At 32.6% G+C, this 19,868-nt stretch overlaps 1 long non-coding RNA gene across 1 annotated transcript; it reads right to left on the reverse strand.

Moving 5' to 3' along the window:
• Positions 1-1,606: 1,606 nt before the first annotated feature.
• On the reverse strand, positions 1,607-9,122 carry LOC123270236. Its single transcript, XR_006510545.1, has 3 exons — positions 9,005-9,122; positions 3,223-3,228; positions 1,607-1,618 (listed from the first exon to the last, which is right to left on the reverse strand). It is a non-coding gene; the product is annotated as an uncharacterized LOC123270236 (long non-coding RNA).
• Positions 9,123-19,868: the final 10,746 nt, after the last annotated feature.

Genomic DNA, 19,868 nt, shown 5'->3' on the forward strand with positions numbered 1-19,868 from the left:
GACGATATTTTTGCAGTAGCTAAAGAAAAAAAAATAAAAGTTTTTTTTGGCCCACCCTAATATAAATATATATGAAAAAATGATGTGCGTACTTAAATGAAGATTCTTGGTGAGTGTAACATCAGGATGAGCTTATATCTTTAAAAATATATTTAACACTATAAACATTCGAATTTTTATTAATAGACTCTAATATAGGATCCACCGTATAATTAGATAAATTTTTAACAACTTGAATATTAACATTCTTGTTGCAGATTTTCCAATGATATATCAAGTATATATATTAATATATTAAGATTTACGATGGAATGATTTTACTTCGTAAAATAGCATAATATAAAAAAAAAACATACTTTTAATTATTGATTTCTACATGTTTATATTTATAATCTAATATTGTACAAGTCTGATACTAAACAATCAAATTAATTAATGAGAAATTTTCAGAAAATACATTTACACGCTTGGTGGTGTGAAATTTAGGATTCACACTGTTCAAATTTGACATTACACTTAGTGTGATTTTCACACCGTCCGTGTTAAAAATTTTTACACCGTATTATTTACACCACACCAAGTCCAAAAAATTTTTTACAGTGTAATAATAATAATAATAATAATAATAATAATAATAATAATAATAATAATAATAATAACAATAATAATAATAATAATAATAATAATAATAATAATAATAACTCAAGTGTTGAGTTAATATGAATCTAATTAAGCACCAACTTCTCAACTGAAATGTATTTATATAAATATTTATATACATAACAGATTATACCCAAGATTTCATTTGTAACCGTGCAATTTGCAAAATTGACGGGCAATTTGTTTAGGTATAATTACGATACAATCAAACGTTAACTCACCTGAGTCTATGTCTGTGTGTTTTGTAGGCTAGCCTCGTTTTGAATATTTAAACAATTAGACAAAATAAAGAGTACTGGTACATTAGATAGGCTGGAGTTATCCACCAGGCAAATAAAGGTAGAAGTTATAAGTTATAAGGTAGGGCTAAAGAATGTCGAGAGAGCGGCATTATCTCAGAACGGTGCGGGGTCATCTTATAAGTCATCGATCAACCTCTGCTCAGCATCAGCTCAGCATCATACAGGTCGGTTTGTATGTCTCGGCAGCTGTTCTTACCAACTGGTCAGTCATCGATCTATTGATGCTGATGCTGCTGCCGTTGCGCTGCCGTTTTAGAGATTATTCTGGGCGATAGTACGCGCGGTGCTCAATGGGAATAAGACAGGAGATTAACAAAAGTTGTTTTTTAATAATATCAATAATAATTATAATAATAATGAATATTAAAGACAAGATACTTTGAAATCTTGAATAATTTATAGACACCAATCTGTCGTTATGCAACCTCAATATCGCCGGTCACGCTTCATCAAATCCGCCTACATTTTATTTTAATACTCACTTTAATTTAATTAGATTTATTTATTTGCAAGGATCGGAATTGGGATTGTGTTTAATGACAGCTGCTATTAAATCGCGATATATAATAAAATCTAATTAGTTTTTTACTTTGTTCGGATTTTTGCGCTCTGAGAAAAACTGCTTAATTTTCGTAAGGAAATTTTCAAATTTAAGGCTTACGCTAGGACTAGAAATCTGCGGTTTTTCGCGGCTTAATATTTTCAAGACAATCTAGACACATGGGTATTTATTTTCAAGGAAATTTTCTGTCCTCTAAGCTCATAATATTCACATATTATTATTATTAGTATTATTATTATTATTATTAATTTATTTAAAATCACTTCCGATTAATTGTATAAACATTGAAAAAAGAATCATTTTCTATTTGGCGGATTTTTCCAGTTTTCCGTGGATTGAGATTTTTAGATGAATTTAGGTATGTAAATTCTTATTTTAAATGTGATTTTATGATCTATGAGACTCTGCGCTGAAGAAAAAACTTAACTTGAATCAAGAAAAAAATTCTTGAACCAAGAAAATAATTTTGAAGAATTTCATTGCTTTGAATCAAGACGAAAAATTCTTGAGTCAAGTAAAATTTACTCAAACCAAGAAGAATTTCTTATTTTAAGAAATTTTATACTTAAATCAAAAAGATGAAGCTCTTTCAAATTATTCGAAATAGTAATTTATGTCATATGGCCGCAAAGTGGCGATTTTCTGACAACAACGATGTTGCGATATGAGCTTAAGGTTCGTGGCGGGAATTTACGAAAACGGCCGTAATTTACACTTGTTTTCGTACACTCACGTCACAAACTTTAAAGCGAATATCGTAAAATCGTCGTTGTCAAAATCACCACTTAGTGGCCAAATGACATACAATATTTTTTGTTATTATCACTCCATAAGTTTAACTTTTGAGGGATAGGAAGCAAATAATGACATATTCAAATTTTATGAAGTTTCACAAGGGTAAAAAAACTTAATTTTATATTAATTATCTTTTTATGAATATTGATTTATGGCGTAGTTGTTATTTTATTAACATTAGGTCCGCTTCGTAATAAACTGCCAACAGAGAAATAATTAGCGCCACTCAATAGTAACTAAGTTTAAATGTACTCAAAATCATCAGTCAGTACACTAAAATTTGATTTATTTCGTTCTAAATTTCATCCGATTGCACAAGGACAGTACGAAAATAAGGGGGGAAGTAAACTTTGCGGCCTAGGCCGCGGGAAAAAGACGGTATGGTAGAGTCTCTAGAAATGACTATCTTTTCGGACGCCACCCAGCGCTCAGAAGTTGAACTTTTGGAGCGAGTACAACAAAAAAAAAACTTTTTTAATCATCTGGTATAAATTATAATTAAATTGACCATTTTGTGTCATCAAGGATCTAGACCACCCTTAACCTCTTCCAAAATTCATAAAAATCGATGAATTCTAAATAAAAACAAAACCATCACCTAATTGATGGTGGTCCCAATTCTTCCCTCGACTAAAATTCTCCCTTCTCAAATGATTAATCCAGCTGACTCTCCTAGAATATAGATCCCGCTTCACCATACAGATCGAGCAGACAAAATTTTTTAGCTCCCCAGAGGACAGACTGATGTCCTTCCAGATCCTCGGAGAGCGGCCTCTTTCTTATTCGGGCCTTCGAGCTTCATTCTTAGGGGATCAGGGATGAGCTTAGCTGTGACATGTGAGAGCAAGACCGATACAACTGCCTGAACCTCTATCTGGGGACTCGGATGTCTCTTCACTTAACTTATTTCTTATTTCAACTTTTGCTCATTTTTTATTCTTTCCATTCTCCTTCTCCAGTTCTGTGTTATGTACCAGTGGGCCCTACATGGTAGCCACAGCAAAAAGTCGTCCCTCGATCTCCCTTTCCCATACCTCTGCCCTGACCAGGCCCTCACTAACGTTAGACATATATATACTGTATACACAATCGTACCCCGTGAGATGCGGTTAGCAGCAAGACAGCGGTCACATCATCAACAGCTCCTCTATTCTGTCTTACATTGTTCGATTGTCTTCAACTCATACCAGGCTTCCATTTGTCCTTTGTTCGGATAATTACTCCTAGCAAGAGCAAGAGCCAGTTAAATTATTTTCTTGCTTTTTTTTATTATAAATAAATAAATAGATAAAGATAATTGATGGTGAAGGCGATTTGAAAGGAGATTGCAGTTGTCTGGACGTCAACTAGATGAAGGATTGTCTCTGAGGAGACACTCGCGTCTCCGAGGTCAACAAAGGTCGAGACACGCCGGTACACCTATCACCAGGAAACTGAACCTGCACGCAGGAATCCGAGACTACTAACTGTTAAGCTGGATTCTTCGGCGAGTTTTTGAGATAAGAACACTCGTTTTGAGAAAAAATTTAACTTCTTTGGGTTTAATTTTCCCAAAAAAATTTTTCTGTTTTTTTTTTTAGACTAAAAAGTGCTTTGTTAATTCAAGAAATTTTTTTTGATTAATAGGATTAAAAAATTGTTAATTAAGAAAATAACTTTTAATTAGGAATACCCAAAAAATACTTTATTTTTTAACAGAGGTAAAAGGTATTTTCATTAAAAAGTAAAGGACTTAGAAGTTTGATAAATAATTATCAGAACTGAAGAAGTAAATACTTAAATCAATAATATTAATGTTATTGGCTTCAGAAGATTTATTTTTGTTCTAAACTAAAAATAATGTAAATTTGATCCAAAATCGAACTCGAACCCTGATTGGTCTTTGCTTTTAAAAAAGAGTGATACTACTTCATTAACACACCGTTTAAGCATAAGACTTTAATTTTTTAATATCAGTTCAGTAATAAAAACATTTATTGACAAGAAATTCATTCACTTTAAAACGGTTTTTTCATTTATTAAATGTAGCTAAATATTTTTTAAATATTTATAAATATTTTTTTTAAAAAAGTACGTTTATTAACAGTTAATAAATTTTATTTTATAATGGGTTAACTATTATTAAATATCTCTACACTATATAAAATCATTTAATGTTGAAAAATAATTTATTAACAGTTAATAAAGCTTATAAAATATAATCAAATCTTTCTATAAGTGCATATAAAAAAAAAATTACTTTTTGTCTGGAATTAGAACCTTCGACTTTTGAAAATTTTTTAATGAACTTAAATATCCAAGTTTTTAAATTTTAACTACAAGAATTGTAGCCACTTACCGGTAACTTTTTGAACTAACATTTTGATTTAATTATTAACTTTACTTCTTAACACACTGATACAACAATTTATGAGAATTTTTAATAAATATTTATCAAATCATTTGATGTTCTAAAATCATTCATTAAAAATTGATAAAGCTTATTAAATATTATTAAATTTTTTTATAAGTCTCATATGTGTTTTTTTTGGTACCCGTAATAAGTTAAATATATCTCTTGTTTCAATTAATTTTAAATTGTTAGTCCGAAATATCCCATGTTTGGACAAAAAAAGTAAATATTTTATCTTCATTGAATTATTTAAAACTTTTTAATAAAAATTTTCAACATCAAAAACTAATTCCCCAAATCTCTAATCAAGACATTCGTCTTCTAAAAATTTCCTCGAGCCAACAATATTTTCTTTGCGTAATCTCCTTTTTTTCCTTCATCTGCACACATTAAATCACTCAATAAAAAATAAATCGCATCGATACATTATTATTTTATTATACATCGGTATGTTAATTAAGCCCTTGGGTATTGAATATCCGAAAGAGGAGCGATCGGGAGCCTCATATCACATATCACATATTACACGTAACATACAAGATACAACATTGAACATCTTGCATCTAGCATCAGCTCCCCGATCCACATATTAAAATAAATATATAAATCCGATTGTTTATCTCTGGAAGAAGATATCGAAAGTAGCTGAGCATTGAATCTAAGGACTAATTTATTACATTACACACAGATATGTGTATCATGTATTCTCAGCGCACTGTCTTCATATTTCAGAGTCGAGGCATTACTAAACGTGAATATATTAATATCTCAGCGTGTATTCTGATTCATATAACTTTATCTCCAGATCTAACAATATCCTTCTATATCATCAGTTACAGTCTTTACTGCTTATGCTCGCTCCCAGTATAAGTGCTTGCTGTGACTACTATTACTATTATTATTATTATCATTACTATTCGCAGGCCTAGATTTACTAATAGGAAATACGCGGTTTCCGTTCTATCAGGTGCGGCCGGAGCAAAAAGCGAATCTAATGAAAATAAAACACAAATAATAAATAATAGATTTAATTCGTATCGAATTATGTTAAATGGAGGACAATAACAAGGCTAAAGTGAATGTTTTTAACAAACTCTTGTTCTTGCTCTTGTTTAAGTTATTATGTATTTAATGATTAGTGTTGTGCTGCAACAATGGCTAATAGCCAGCACGACGTGCGAGCAGCCTGATCACGAATTAATTATTGCGGTGTAGTAATATGGAAAATAATGTAACTATGACTAGATCGCTGTTAATGCGATATCTAGATAAGGGATTCAAATTGTTCGTGATCGTCGATCCGGTCCTGGATTTACTTTATTTACTTATTACTATTATATGTGCTTATACTTATTATAGTTATTTTATTATGCATGTAGGTAAGTGTATAATATTGTTGGATTTATGTTTTACGATATCAATGATATATCTTAACTAATGACATGCTGACCAGCTACAAGTCACTGTAACAAGTCCAATTATAATTGCACGATTGTCTCTTTATTTTGTTTTATTGTGTGTGTGTGTGTTTAAGTCCTTATTACGCGAGACGTTATTACGAGTGCAATTAATTATAGAAGCAAAAGGCTGCTTTTGTTATTTGTTATTATAATGATTGTAATAATGATAATGATTAATTTGTATTGTATTATATTACAGATTGTCAAATTCTCTTTAAAATCAGTACTTACACGCTTGGATTTTTTTTTTTAAAATATCCAAACGCAGAAAATCGCGAATAAACCGCGAAATTAAAAAAAAAAAAATTATAAAAATAATCATTTTTTTTTTATGATTAATTTAAAGGAATTTTAATTTTCAAAATATTGAAAATTTTTTTCAAAAATTTTTATTAATTTAAAAAATCTTTTTTATTTAACTTTTATGGAAAAAATTTATATTTACAATTTTGTTGAAAAATATTGAGATAATTTTGACTCAAAAAAAATTTTGGGTTCGTTTCAACAAACTTAAATTATTATTATTATTATTTTTTTTTTTTTGTAAAATATCTTGTTCCCAATTATTGTGATGTTTTTTTAAATCAATACAAAATACAAATAAGAAAAATATAGTTCTCTTAAAAAATGAGGAGTAAGATAGCAAATGAGAGGTCGAATGCCGCGTTATTATCAGCGCGTCAGAGTAGCGCTAGGACTTATGCTCGTAAAGTCACGAATCACGATTCCCTCGATTCGCAGCGGGCAATTCTCTCGACTGTCGTTGAGTCACGGTAGGCGCTCGGCCGAAGCTTTTCACCGCATTCAATTTATTACATCCGGTTACTACAGACTCACACATCGACCTCCAACCATCCACACATTCATATGTGCATACATACTTGATCGTAGTTACATACTTGAGACTGCGACCGCCAATTCTTAAGGAACACCTGCGCAAAGCACTTCTCCCTGGCACATTGTCTACACATAACTGCTAAATCGCGATGGAAAACTGGTGCATACTCACCATCCCAGATACCTTTTTACTTGTAAATACAATAATAACAATAATGATAATAATAATAATAATAATTCAGCCGCAAAAATCACAAAACTAAGGTAAAATTTAGCTCGCCCAAAAACGGAAGTCTTAATGATCATTTCTTAGTGGGTTATGACAACAACAAAAATAACAAGGAGCAAAAAAAAAAAAGAAGAAGAAGAAGAAGCAAAAGAAGAAGGAGAGACAGAAGCAGAAGCGAGTGTGTCTGAAAAGTCGCGAATAATTTGCGGTGTCGATAAAGAAGCCTGAAAGAAAGGACAATGGTAAAAAATGAATGTTGAGGAGCCGAATTAGGGAGTGGATCTTCTGGACTTGAGACAAGACTGAGGGCTTTGGATGGTAGAAAAGTCCTCTCGTGTCTTGAGTCTCAGTCTCGAGATTGCTGGCATGCTGGAGTCTGGAGTAAAGAGAAAAGAGAATGATGCTCCGGTCTCCTCTCATTTATTTATTATCTCCGGACACGGGCCTCTTTTATAGCTCCCTAGGAGGCTGAGGCTGGCTGCCTTGTCCTCCTCCTCCTCCTCCTTTTGGTCTCTTCTCGCTCTTCCTCTGCTGGTGCTCGATCAGCTTACCTTAAACTTGACCGGTTCGAGTTCTCGGAAATTTCGTGTCCCGATAAGTTTCGTCAACCGCAGACAGGATGCGTGTAAGAATGCTCTCGCGCGTGTTTTCTCATCTCTCTTGTATAATGCTCCGCCACAGCTACACTTGTTTAAAGTATTTGTATTTGTATTGGTGCTCGTGTTGAAGGGCAACCATCTCCATCTTCAATTCCTTCTTTCTGTCATCGTATCTTCCTTTTTAGTCTTTCCGTAGTGAACCTCTTAGAGTTTCCAAATCCTCCGTTGGAAGCAAATTAATTGTTGAAGCTTCTAGCTTATGAAATTTCTTTTGTGATAAATACTCACATGTCTTATTTCCTGAGAAAATATGAAGCCGCGGAAACCACGAAAAATCCGCGAAATTCAGGAAAAAATTGAAAATAAAAAAATGTTTTAATTTTTTTCTCATTGTATTGTTAAGATATTAATAAAGTATTTTCTGATACATTTTTGATACTCATAATAATAACTAGCATTATGTGACTGTCGAAAATTACGCATTATGAATAAAAGAACTTCAGCTTAAGCTAGTACTCTCGATTAGAGATTTACCGTTTAAAATTTGATGAATTTTAACATATTAGTAAATTATAATAAGCTCACTAAATTTTTGAAAAGCTCAAGAACTTCGACGATTTGAAGTATAAGGGTTAAACATTAAATCTTATGAACAATAACAGTTTTTACTTTACAAAAAGGGACATTCAGATTTCAATAAAAATTGATGTGATGAAAAGCAATAATATATAGAATACTTAGCGTAATTATAAGTCAGATTCATAGCATGTGATAGTAATAATTAATTAAAAACTCAAAAATTATCTCCGTCTCTTTTTCTCTAATGCGACTTTGTATAGGAAAATCAACTACATAGTAAAAAATGTTGCATCATTGCGTTAAAAAAAATTTGTTTTAAATATTTAACACTTTTTTGTGTTGATTTAAGAGAATTAACATAAAAAGCATTAACTTTGCACAAAATTATTTGATGCAAAATTTTTTACTGTATACGTAAATAGAATAAAGCTTTGTATAGAAAATTTGACGCTTGTGATATCTATGGTATTAAAATTTGACTTATTTTTCCAATTATATGGATTAATTAATAATATTCGACATTGATTCAATTTCATGTTCTGCAGAACATTTTTTTTGGTAAAAATTTTCTATATATTTTTTACAGAACTAGAAATTTGAATAGCGCGCTACGCGCGCGCCTTGATTTTAACCAATAAGGAATCAGCTCCCATTTTTTGCGAGTTTCAACTATTGACTAACTTCACACTCTAATGTATTTTTATTGTAGGGATTGTGGATCTAAATTTTTCTACAAACTTAAAATAAAACAAATTTTTCAATTAGTAGTAATTACTTAAAAAAATTCTAATCAATATTTCCAAATCAAAATCTGTCCATAAAAATAAAAGAAAAAAGAACTTGAATGAAAATTTCCGTAGCAAAAGTACACTCGAGCCTAATTAGATCCCGGTAAAAACAGCCGAGCAAATAAATGATACGATTGATCGAGCACCACTACAGAGGAACAGGAACAAAAGTTGAGTAAAGTAAAGGCATAGTAGGAATTGATAGCAGAATAAAAGTGGAGGCTGCAACCAGGCCTCATACTCAGCAAACTCGTATATGAAGTTCAATGATTCGTTTCCTGATATCGCAAGTGCTCCAGGCAACTCCGAGCTCACCTTCCTGTAACGCTGACCTCTAAGGACCTCTAGGAGTGCCCAACCCAAGTCCACACAACCACCACTGTATTATAACGCCCACTATTGCTTTTGTATAATCCGTTATTCCGCATTGGCATTACTGGACGCTATGACGCAGCTATTCCGCGGGCTATACCTTTTTGTATTGAGACTAAATCTCTGCTTTGATATTGAGAAATTGCTGCTTTTAAATTCACTCTAATTTTTTTTTTTTTTTTTTTTTTTTTTTTTCAACAATCACAATAACAATAATTTAAAAAATTAGGAAAACGGTTGACCCTAAAGGCCATCCCTGCAACTTCCCGCTCATTTCATACTTAAGCGCACAAACCTACATTTATTACGTTTTTGAGCTCTTCGAGCTCAAAAATTTAATTTTCGTATCATTTTGAGCTCTCCGAGCTCAAAAATCTGCTAGAAGTTGGATAAAACATTATTTTTCGAATTTTTAAACCGCAATAACTTTTGAATGAATGAACCGATTTTTACGTGGTTGATGGCATTTAACGCAGTTTTTAAAGCCTCATAAAGAACTTTTAAGTTTAAATTGATTGAACAACGAATTTCAAAGTAATTCCCAAAAAACGATATTTTCGATTTTTTTCGTTAACGATAACTCACGAACGAATTAACCGATTTCGACCGGGCTGGCGGCAATCGACGTGTTTTTTTTTTATGTTAATAGCTGATCAGTTTTTGGAATTGATCGGTCAAGCCGTTTAAAAGTTATTCCAAAAAAACCACATTAAAAAAAATTTTTTTTTTTCAGTTTTTTTGAGATTTCTCAAAATCTATCCGTTCAAATCGATCCAAATTGTGGTCAAAATCTAAGTTTAGACAAGCCCTTTCGAATGGTGCCAACCGCGATGAAATCGGTTAAGCCGTTCAAAAGTTATGAGAGGTTTACATACGGCCGTACACACACACACACACACACACACACACACACACACATGGGTGTTTTCGAGATCGGGACATGGGTGTTTTCGAGAGTATCTACACCGCTTTAAGCACGATGACTCTTCGGAGTGCCCGTCCTGCCCAGGAGCTGCTGAAGACGCGGAGCACGTCTTCTTTGTATGTCCTCGTTTCGATCCACAGCGTGAAGAACTGGAGAGGATCCTGAACCAGAGAATGCAACCAGATTCACTAGTAGAAGCAATGTTGTCATCAGAAGCTGCCTGGAACGCTACCAACACGTTTGCAACAGAAGTCCTTAAAGACTTGCGTTCCACCGAAAGAAAAAGAGCAAATAGCAGAAGATAGAAGGAAGATAGTTAACACCTTAGCCACCAGAAGGAAGAGCAGTAGCTAGATCCTCCCTTCACGAAGTAATGCCTGACGGCGGTTTCCATGAGGGATTAGAGGAAAGAAGGAAAAGGGGTTTAGGGTTTAGTGGGTAGGGGCGTTAGTGTCGAATTAGTATGACGCTGCGTCGAGTCGCCACATATCCAGGCCAAACAGCTATGCCTAGAATCCGTAAAAAGGATTCCCCCCCATAAAAAAAAAAAAAAAAAAACACACACACACACACACACACACACACACACACACACACACACACACACACACACATACAGACGTACCGATATCATCGCGGAAACATTCGGAGAGGCTTCCTAGGACCTTAAAACGTCAACATCCGTTGAAAACTCGATTTTTGCAAAACGGGGTGAAACCAATAACTTCCCGATTTTTGAAAATTTTCAATTTTCTTAGCGGGAAGTTAAAAAGTATCTTATTGGATTTTTAACAAAAAATATATTAAATTGGTAATTAATAGACTCAAGTAGAAAAAAAAAGTTTATTGTTGTAAATTATTTTATGTTAAACGTACACTAAAAAACAAATAATTATTATTATTCTCTGTACACTATAAAAACAAATTGAAAACTTAATTATAATTATAACTTGATGAAGAACAATTTATGAGAAATTAATTTTATTTACAATTTAATTTTAAAATTCAATTAAAACTTTCCGCGAATAATATTTATATTAATACTAATTCAACGTCCTCTCGCGTGTGAAAAAAATTATGAAAAGAAACAGTAGAAAACTATATCACTGGTAGTTAGCATGCTACAGTAGCGCTCAAAAGTATTTTGACAAATATATTTAATGCTTTAATTAAAAATAAATATGAAACACAATAATCATTTATTTATTTTTTTACAGATTTTGAATAATCTACAGAATAGTGTCAAAGTGGTCCTTGTTCGTAACAAAAGAAAGTTTAATTTTTAAAATATTAAGAAAATGGTGGCTCCAGATTATTTTGACATTTTTGAAAAAAACTAACGCATAATGTTATCAAAATACTTTTGAGCGCTACTGTATGTGATAATTTAGTATAGTGTCAGCTGTCTAAACATTATTGATGATTAAATTATTACATATAGCGGCTCTGAATACCGAAAATTTTTGGATTTGCCAGCCGAAACAAATTAATTATAACTAAACAAAACAATATTAAGCGGCCATTAACATTCCATGGCTTCTAATATAATAGACAAAGATATTAAACAATAAATTAAGATAAAAAATTGATATTTTTAAACATTATCGTGTTTGCCTCTCCATAGAGACTTGATAAATCCTTACCATAAGCCATTAAAACCACTTTTTGATGTAAAAATAGTAATTAATCGATTAAAAAAAATTTTAGTAAGTTCTACAATCATTTTTCTTTGTGCTCTTTATACTATTTTTATATATATTATAATTGTCAGTAATTGTCACATACGATTTAATGTGACAAAACGTTGAAATCTTTGTTTTTAGGCGTTAATAAAACATTCCTACTTGCTTCGCGATTAAGGCATGCAATAATATCGAGACCAAAAAAATTTTTTGATCATAAAGCACTCTCTAATACTTCCTACTATAACTCGCGCAAAATATCGTGGCAATTAAATAAAATTCACGTCGTGCGTAATGATTTACGCTGCGTAGCCGGGATAGAAAACCGAAGTAGATTCAAAAAATGAACACGCTTGTTAGCGTAATTGATTGACGCGGTTAGAAGAAAGAATTTTACAATTGACATAGACTGGAATAGAAGTAAGTAGTCTTACGTATAACACAACCAATGTATCTAAAGGCAATTAGATTTCTTGTGCCTATGAAAGATATAGTTCTGAGAACCACTGCGTCACGATTGTAGCCATCAGTGCAATATTAGAAAGTATGAAGCATTAAGTTGAAGAAGATCAATTGATACTTTTTCCATTCAAATTAGCGACCAGCGATTTTCCTCTGATTAGTCATTCTTATTCATGTTTTTTGGATCAAGTACTACTAAAATATCAAAATTAAAGGCCCTTTAATCAATTCCCACTCCTAAAAAGTCACCGAAAGTCCTGGAAGTCCTCGAACAATGATATCTAAAGAGCATAATCTCTTGGGGTTAATTAACGCGGTATCTGCGGTATCAGCCAGCGCTCACGAATCCCAAGTGTCGGCTGTAAGGTGCGAGCCCAACGATCCTGATCCTACTTGCCTGAGTCTCCGAACCTCTTTACCTGGACTTTAGATCGCCAAAATGGGCCTTAGTGTGATGTCGCGCCAAATTGATCAATTCCCGAGTCTCTGCGATTAATTATTGACACCGTTCCATCGTATCATCCATCGGCAATTAACCGTCCCTCGATATTCACCTTACCACCGATATTCAAAATTCCATTTATGTAAGCCAAGACGTGCAACACGAGTATGATCCGGGAATTCTGCAATGCTTAAATTACTAGAAGAGGGAAAGTCGTATAAAATTAAGCAAAGGACGACAACAATTTAAAAATTCAAGTGACTTTGATGGAGAAAAAAGAACAGTTAATTGATAAATGTGGGATAGCATTTTTTGAACGGAAAAAAATGTTTGTTTAAATATCACACCACAAAAGATACTAAAATTGCATTTCAAGAGTGATTTAATTTTAGAATCACAGGTGTTACAAAAGTTGATCATTGTGGTGTGAATTTCTCATCACTTTTTAACACATGCGCAAACCAACTGTACTTTTCAGTCCAAGTACAAGTTATATCTACGTTGTTCAAATTTAGATTTTTCATAACTACTCTTAAAATAATAATAAATACACAAGAAATATGTAATCTATGACTTTGTACATTGAAAATTAAAAGAATGTTCAATAGAAATACCAGTCGAAAATTCCTATTTATGTGTATTTACTGTCTATTATAACCGAGGCTGGAGTATAGAATCCGTCAAATGAGTTCCATTTGAAAATATATTAGATACAAATTTTGCATCACTATATGGTGAAACTTTAGAACCACCTTAGTTTGACCACCAGTATTTCAATTTTTGTATCACTTGATACGATTTTTACACTAATTTCTTTCCCGTGGCCAAACATACCATCATTATCGCCATAGTAGTCAGATTAGCTTTTCATCCCTTCCAAACATAAAATTATGATGACAACTTAATTATCAAAAATGGGTCAGGAAACAAGAAACTTTCTCCAAGAAAAAATCCCCAATTTTCGGAAATTATTGATAATTAAATCAGGAAGTTAAAAATCCTTCCAAATCTAGCGAATCTAAAGTGTCGGGCGTTGGCTCCAATAAATCTTCATTTGCTGTCTAGTCTGGCCCGGCAGATCTAAGTCCTGTCATGCTCAAGGATACTCCTTCTTCTTCTTCTCCTCCTCTTTTTTCTTCATCTTCTTCTTGTTGCTCAAACCCTCCGTTAAAACTACGTCGCTGTCTCCTTAAGCCCGGAATTTAAAAAGTAACGAAAGTGAAGATCGCAAATCAAATTCCTTCTCTCTTCTTCCTCCTTCTATCTGAGTTCTGGTATCTAGTCCTCCTTCAGTTGGTTCAATACTTATCCTTCATATGTATCGAGTACCGAGTACTAACTACCAACTACTGACTACCGATATAATACATAATAGCCACTAACATACACAGTCCAAGTCGAATCCAGTCCGAGTTAACTTACTTGTTATTTTTGAATGTGGTGCCGAGTTAAGTCAGAGACAGGGCCGTGACAGGTAGGAGGGCACCCGTGGGCAGCAACCAGGTACCGAGGATCCTTGGTATAATACATATAACATACGTATAACTAACCTAACACGCGACTACCGTCTTGCTCTGTGTATTTATACACTTATACATAAGAAACTTGCCTCTCTGTCTTTCTATCTAACTTCTTACTTCTTCCACCGCTCCTTACTCTGCAGGTAAAAGAGTACAGTAGAGCTTTTTATTCTTGATCCTTGCCTCCTTACTCCTTACTCTTTCCTCTTAGCTTTGTTTTGCTTCGCTCGCATGTCTAGTCTTTCTAGTCGTTTTGCAGCGAGGGGATCCGATACGCGTCAATTTATTATTTACTACCGGCTGCAACCGTAAAAGACCTTCTGTAATATATGTGTATATATGTATTTAAATGTATCGATGATGATCTATATAAAGAGGCGAAGATTCTGAGGTAATATGTAATTAATCGATCAACTGTTCTTTATTTTTTATTAGTAAATTCTGAAAAAACTAGAGTGTGTCTTCAAAGTTTCCATTTTTTTAGTGAATTAATTATCAATTAAGGGATTAAAGGTGATCATTTTTAGGTAGATTTTATAGAATGCTATATATTGTAATGGTTCTCGAGTCAGAATTTACTTAAAATTTTGTCATAATGATTCCTGAATAATTGAGTAAGGTTCAAAAATAGCATTAGTTAAAAAAATAGTTTGTATACACTGAGAGAAAAGTACATAGTTATCTAAATTATAACGTCACGAGTATTGAAATATAGTTTTTTGATTTTTTTTTAGTTACTCAAACTATGCATTAGTTGAAGTAATTATTGACAAACAAGTATATGAACTATATTTTATTATATATTTTTTTGTTATCGTGTTAAACAAAAAAAAAATGACCCTAAAGGCCATCCCTGCAACTTCCCGCTCATTTTGTACTTAAGCGCTCAAAATTACACATTACGTTTTTGAGCTCTTCGAGCTCAAAACTCTAATAGCAGTTTAATAAAACACAATTTTTTGAATTTTCAAACGGCAATAACTTTTGAATGAATGAACCGATTTTTACGTGAATGTGGAACGCTTCACGTAATAATTACCGTAACTCCTATTCTTTCCCGCTTCACAGCATTATTTATATTTGTAAAAATGCTTGCCGTAAGATGTATATATATATATAAAATTTGTAAAAATGTAAAAAATTTGTACAAATATCAACCACAGTGGTTCGATTGGCACTTAGAATTAGTGAATATTCACTTATTCCAGTGAATTTTCACTAATTCATGTTTAGAGAGCAAAACGTCAAGATCTGATGAATCAAACTCGATTTCCGAAAAACGGGGTGAAACCAATAACTTCCCGATTTTAAAAAATTTTCAATTTTCTTAGTGGGAAGTTAAAATATTAGGTGACTCAAACGTCGTAACAGACGATGTTTCAAATAGCTTAACTGGAGGACCTCTTGGTGTATGACCAAAAGATCTGGGTTTGATTCCCGGTCGGGTTGTCCGAATAATTGTTTCTGTTTTTTAAGCTAAAGTGAATCAATATGACGACTAAGTCCATATTTAACTTAAAGTAGTTTAAGTCACTGTGTTGAGGTTCAACATCATAAACAATTTTAGGTATTGGTAAATGTAAATTTCAAGACACCGCCTCGTGGTCGGAAACAGCACTACTCAAACCAGGTCATGTATTCTTATGGTGGTGACGTACTTGCCATCTGGTGCTAAAAAATAACTACTGAAACCAGGTTTTGGTAATAGGCTTTTTTATACGGTACCATTTACCAATAAGAACTTCAATTAAATAGTGGTGATATTATTTAACTAAATTTTCCTAGTTCAGAAAACCACATTTTTTTCTTAGTGCAGTTTTAGACAATGTGTTGTTTCACGTAAATCCTGTATGCTATAGCACCCACAATTTTCAACGGATTGTAATGAAATTTTTTAGATTTATTTCTCTATCAATTACCTTGGATATGTTCAAAACTGAGCATAATCGGTCAACTAATTTATAAATAGTAGCCATCTAAAAACTAATTTGTAGGTATCATGTAAAATATTTTTCAACTTAAACACCCTGTTGAAATCTACCTTTTCATAGCGAGTAAGACCGAATGGGACTTTTTTGTGTTAATTGTACTTGATATTTGTGGAATTTTGAGAGAAAAAGGTGAATTTAATGAAGAAAAAGAAGAAAAATGATCGAAGAAATTTAAATTCTTAAAAATTTTTATCGATTTCTAAGAGTTAAAAAATTTTCCATAACACATCCATAAAACCGCGAATCATGACACCTTGACGATCCTCAAGAGACTCGCGAAAATGTAGCATAGTCATAAACTCAGCGACGGTAGTATAGAGATCGTAAATATTTGGACGACGGCGACGACGCCCGATAGCGTGGCATGCGACCTCGCGAAACCGGCTTTGTGCCTTTTATGCGCGTCTCCTTTTATCGGGCTGGTACTCTGAACTCTGGGGTATCTGTAAGCATCCATCCATACACGCACACATCTACATGTGCATACATATCCATACATTTATATATTTATACATTTATACAGAATAATAAGAAGACAAGAGCAGGAGCAGTCTGATCTGGAATTAATCCGGGGTTAGTCGCGGACCAGTAACCCGAGCCAGGAATCAGGATTGTCGGCTTTAAGCTCTTAAGGGATTAAAGATCACGTCGTTGTATCTCACCGATAGTGGGATTTATTGCGAGGGGCTGCATGTTTGATTTTTGACTTAAATATTCTTATCGAATATTTCAAGTGTAGTAATTTTTTTGGAAAATAATATCCCGAGAAAAAATTTTCAGATATGACTAATTTTTATGTACGATCATATTTGGCCTGATGTGACCTTGTATGGTCATATTTGACCTGATACGGTTAAGTATAGCCCGGTATAATCATATTTGACCTAATGTGGCTTATATGATCTTATATAACCTGGTACGGTCAAGTCTGATCTGATATGATCATTTATGACTTTATATGCCTATAGGTAACTTAATATGGCTGTTTGACTTGATATGACAATGTGAAACCCGATATGGCTATATGTAACCCAATATAAACTTATGTAATTGTATGTGACCTTATATGGCTAATTTTAGTCTGATATAACTATATGTAACCTAGTATAGCCTTATGTGACTATATGTGACCTTATATGGCTAAGTCTGACTTGATATGACAGTGTGAAACCCGATATGGCTATATGTGACCCAATATAAACATGTGATTGTATGTGACCTTATATGGCTAATTTTAGTCTGATATAGCTATATGTAACCTAGTATAATCTTATGTGACTATATGTGACCTTATATGACTTGACATGGCTATACGTGTCTTTATATGAACTGATATAGCTAAGTCTAAACTGATATGACCATATGTACGACCTCATATAGCTAATTAGTAATTATGATCTTATATGGCTACATGGTCATATATGGCATAATATGGTTAAATATGACCTGATATGGCCATACATAATCTAATGCAGCCATATCAATAAATTTTTTTCCGATTATGTTAATTTAAAAAAAATAATCACCTTGAATAATGACCACAGGAGTAAATAATTAAAATCCCATTATCAAGCGTGATGTTACCTGACAGTTGTATAAATAATTATTCCCTTATCAAAGGTAATGACTAATAATTATTGAGAGGAAGAATAACAAAAATGAAAATCAATAAGTGGAGATAGGATTGAAATTGAAAATAAAGTAAGTGGAATAGAATAAAATAAACGTGATGGTTGTAAACGAGAAAACGGAATGAGTGGGTTACCTTGTCTCGCGTTTATCTCATATTCTTGTGGCGGCAGCTCGACCATTAGTCGTTGTCAGGATACGTCCGGTCTCGAACGAACCACTTGGAGCCTCTCGACCTCCATCCTCTTTTACATTATTTCCTTTTTTCCTTTTTGTTTAAACTTATTTTATTTACTATACTGTACTATGTCGTATTTTTTTATTGCCCGGATTTCTTTAACTTGTCTTTTTTTTCATTTTTCTTTTCTGTTTGTTTGTTTTTTTACTGGGAACACTGCTAAGCACAAAGGAAGACGTTATTGTAACGTGACCCGTGTGTAAAGAGAATTAAGATATTGGACCAGGCTCCGGTTGAATGGGATTATTAATACGCGCATGACGTCCGGCTCCCTCAAGTATACTCTAGTGCTTTCTCACCTTTCTTCAACATCGACCTCATGCAGAGATAAATTAAATTACTTGCCTCTACTTTTTTTTTTTTTTTTATTTATTGAGTGTTTGATAAAAAAAAAAATTGTTAGTTTTAATATTAATAATAATTGTTTTTCATATGTTTTATCATAGATTGAAGTTTCTTACAGGTAAATCTAAAAACGTCGGAAAAGGTTCTTATTCTCTCTTGGATCTCTCACTGATAAAAAGATTTGTTAATATTTAATAAATGATTTTTTAACGTTAAATGATCTAATAAATAATTATCAACAGTTAACAAATGATTCATTAAATGAAATTTATCAACAGTTAGCAAATAATTTTTTCGCAGTTAATAAATATTTATTTATTTGGACCTTTGAATAAATAGTGCGTATAAAAATTAAACTTTGAGACTTTTTGTAACCCCATAACTTCAAAAGATAATTCTTATATATTGGAATCATTAATTACTTTTGAATAAGAAAATATCAAAAATAAAATAAACAATAAAACAATACTTGTAATAAATAACAAAATTTTTTTACGGTAAAAATAATAAGTGGATCGTATATTTATTATAAAAATTATTGCATTATTTTTGTATAAATGTTCTTTACATCTTACCGGTAACAAGACACATTTCATAGCTAAATTTGTCATTAAAGACAAATTTAGGAACTAAGGAAAGAAATGATAAGGAGAAAAGGAGGGACCTTAGTGGGAATTTTTCGGTAACCGAAAAAATAATGTGGACAGCCCAAACCGGGACTCGAACCTGGACCATTTGCTACGTGCCAAAGTCTCTACCAGTTAAACTATCCGAGACACTGTCCGTAACTACAATTCAGTCAACTAATTAGGCAGGTATATACACTCCAATAAAATATTAATAAATATTTGATCCCTATTAATAAATATTTATTAACTAACATTTATTTATTAATTTCAACGTATAGTTTTTAGGGGTTATTTCCTTGATGTACGGTACAATGAAGATTTGGTATATGGTGATTTAATAATATAATATAAATAAATATGCATATGTGTTAACAGGACAGAGTTTAGAGATAGGACGAAACAGATGGTAATTCTGGGTTTATTAATATTA

The sequence above is a fragment of the Cotesia glomerata genome, linkage group LG8 (assembly GCF_020080835.1).
Source record: "Cotesia glomerata isolate CgM1 linkage group LG8, MPM_Cglom_v2.3, whole genome shotgun sequence".
Lineage (NCBI taxonomy): Eukaryota > Metazoa > Arthropoda > Insecta > Hymenoptera > Braconidae > Cotesia > Cotesia glomerata.